The sequence below is a fragment of the Gossypium hirsutum genome, chromosome A10, assembly GCF_007990345.1.
Source record: "Gossypium hirsutum isolate 1008001.06 chromosome A10, Gossypium_hirsutum_v2.1, whole genome shotgun sequence".
In the NCBI taxonomy this organism is placed as follows: Eukaryota; Viridiplantae; Streptophyta; class Magnoliopsida; order Malvales; family Malvaceae; genus Gossypium; species Gossypium hirsutum.
Window position 1 is genome coordinate 116,293,961 of NC_053433.1, and position 3,348 is coordinate 116,297,308.

A 3,348-nucleotide genomic window follows, 5' to 3' on the forward strand; every position below is an offset into this window, starting at 1 on the left:
CGAATTGTCAAACACCGAGTATTACCTTCGTTTTAAAAGATTTTTAGAAGACCTGAGTGAAATTTTGAAGGGATATTTGATTATTTTAAGCAAACGAGAAATTGCGACCCAACACGTTAGGGCACGATTCCACGAATTGTCAAATATCGAACATCGCCTTCTTTTAAGTGATTTTAAAATACATGAGTGAAATTTTGAAGGGATATTTGATTATTTTGAGCAAACGAAAAATTGCAACTCAACACGTTAGGGCACGATTCCGCGAATTGTCAAATATCAAATCTCGTCTTCGTTTTAAAGAATTTTTGGATGAATGATTATACAACTAGCTTAAAACGTATTAATTCGACTTGAAATAAAACAGAATTGATCTTAAAAATTTGGACCTTATAAAACCGAATTTCGTAAACCAAGTGAAAACCATGATATGGGGCAATATAAATACGCATCAAGTACGACAATTGAAGGGTGGAGATAATGCAATTTATTTAATCAACCTACAAACATTTACAACTAGGTATAGCTAACTTGGAAATATAACTCAATTTCAATCATGCATAGAGGATAATCAACATGACAATATAAACAATGAATAAATAATATGCAATGATAACATGCATGGCATAATATAATATGATCACTACTAGATACACAAAACAAGATGCAAATTAAAGAAATAATATGGTGTAAAACTATTTTAAAATAAAGACGAATACATGAACACATAAAATGTAGGTTGACCAATTTGTATAAAATACTAGGGATAGACGTATAATTTCGAAATAGGTATTATATAATAAAAGTTTAAATCAAATTGCGTGTAAGGTATTTTAGACACAAATTCATTTAAAAGTTGACAAAGTACATGATAATTTAAATAATATATAATACAAAAGAATAACAAAGATATATGACAAAACATAAATGCACAAAATAGATTTATAAAACATGTGTACATATAAATAGCTTTGAAAATAATCATTAAATTAATAATAATATATGTAAAATCTTACGTAGTCTAAAATTTATATACATATCTTTATATCAAAGGATTTAAATAAGAGGCCATGTAAAACACAAGAGTAATATAGGATAAAGAAATATTAAAACATAATCATTTTATAATTACAAAGATGGAATTTCCAAAATAATTTTATATATATAAAGAAAACACTTGAATAAATCATAAAGCAAAAGTATTTTAAAATAAAAAAATCTATTAAAGTAATAAGTGTACTAATATGTATATATATATAATTTTAAAAGCAAGTATATGCAAAATAACATTGAAACATGTATAGGGCTAAATTAATTTTATTATAAATTACCTAGTAGATTTAAGAACATATTTGTATGTGTAAAAAAACTATATGTATAAAATGTATGTTTTTAATAATGTATATAAATCAAAGATATGTACTAATATAAGTGAGTATAAAAATAATGTAAACTTTATGCAAAACATATGTACAAGATATGTTAGAATGACAAATATATATATATATACCAAAATACATAGATTGAGTCAAAAATCATTATATACATGCAATTACATTAACTTTGTTATAACAAATGTATATGTATAATACTATAAAGGAAATAAATATTTAAAGAGTGCGAAATAAGATAATAATATTACAAAAAACGAATCTACAAGAATGAAGAAGCAACTATCAAGATTAATTAAAATGTACAAATAAAATAAAATAAAAAGGGGTATAAAATAAAAGGACTCGATTAAAATTAAACTAAAATACATGGGGTAATTTGAAAATAAAACAATAATGACGATAGGGACCCATGTGCCATGCGCGCAAGTGTAGAGGGACTAAAACTGGCAAATGCCAAGTCTCAAAGTGCTGCGTTTAAGCGCGGGCTTAATTTCTCATTTAATGAGCAATTAACCCCTCACCGCGAAAACGCGATGATCCCAGAGGCTCTTGGGTCGGGTCGTCGGGTATAGTGCATACGACACCGTTTTGGAGCCATTGAAACGGGCCCAAACGGTACCGTTTTTGGTTGTTTAAAAGGGCCTCAAAGCCAAACACTCAGCCAAAGCAAATAAAAAAAGAACCCTAAGGTTCTTGCGCCGCTCAGCCACCATTTCAACCTCGCAAGTGACGAATGGCGCTCCGAGGGTGTCCCTTTGCCTTCTCGTTTCGATTCTAGCACCATGGTCTGCCGATTTCAGCCTCGAAACCTTCTCAAACTTCGATGCCAGCGAAGATGAGGGATTCCGGTGGCTCTTACACGAAGGTAAGTCTTCGTTTTGACTCCCTTTTTCACAAAAAAAGAAAAGAAAACAAGCAAGAACTGAAGATGAAAGCAATTTTCAGAAATCAAGAAAGATATGGCGCTTTAGATCACCTCTTAATATCGGTTGCCTTTTCTTTGTATTGAATATGCGAAAAACTAGTCTCTGTATTGAACGTTTTTTTTTATGTTCTGTCCGTACCCATTACAAAGATTGAATCGTTGGCTTTATAGCCGAAAGGAAATCAAAAGAGAAAAAATACAAATAATTTCCTATTGGCTGCCATTCTCACTGCTATTTTTTGTTTCCTTTCGCAGGTACAGGTGCGTGGCGTGTGTACGAGGCTGTACTGGCGTACGGGGGCTGTTGACGTGGAGGCACGAGCGGCGTTGGGGCTGTACAGCGACTGAGGGCTACGGCGCGAAGAGAGAGAGAACCCTAGGGTTCCAAAGTTGTAAAAAAATTTTGGGCCTATCGGGCCTATATTTGGGTCTTGGGCATTGGTTTGGGCTTGCAATGATTTGGTTTGTAAAAAAGGACATTAAAATGGGCTGTTTGTGTTTTAAACTTTTTGTTTATTGATTTATTTTATATTTTGTTTTGGTCTTTTGTGTTTGTTTGGGCTGGGCAAATTTGGGCCACTACATATGTAAATTGGTGATAATTAGGTTTAAGAGCATATGGCAAAGGAAGTAATTTTTGAACAAACATAATTAGATATGTCATTTCACATATCTCATTTTCAATCAGCTGTGAAAAAATTGTTCATCCTTTTTAATTTAACAAGTTCTTACAAACCTCCATTCACCAAATAGTACAATTATAGGGCATGATTGCTCAATCCTCCATTTGTACCCAAATAAACTAAAAAAAATAAAAATACAAAGAAAATTGATTGTCTGATGTTCCAATATACTAATTTATCACTTTATTTAGTTATGCTTATCTACTTTTATTATAACCTTTAAACTTTAATTCATGTCCAAATATTATAACCCTAAATTTTTAACTTGTATCCAAACAACCTTTAACCTTTAATTTATTTGTAAATTAACATTTCAATTGAAATAAGGGTTTGTTTAATAAAAAGACAG

At 30.9% G+C, this 3,348-nt stretch overlaps 1 long non-coding RNA gene across 1 annotated transcript; it reads left to right on the forward strand.

Moving 5' to 3' along the window:
* Positions 1-1,589: 1,589 nt before the first annotated feature.
* Positions 1,590-2,860, forward strand: LOC107889657 (uncharacterized). Its single transcript, XR_001681802.2, has 2 exons — positions 1,590-2,256; positions 2,572-2,860. It is a non-coding gene; the product is annotated as an uncharacterized lncRNA (long non-coding RNA).
* The last annotated feature ends 488 nt before the right edge of the window (positions 2,861-3,348 follow it).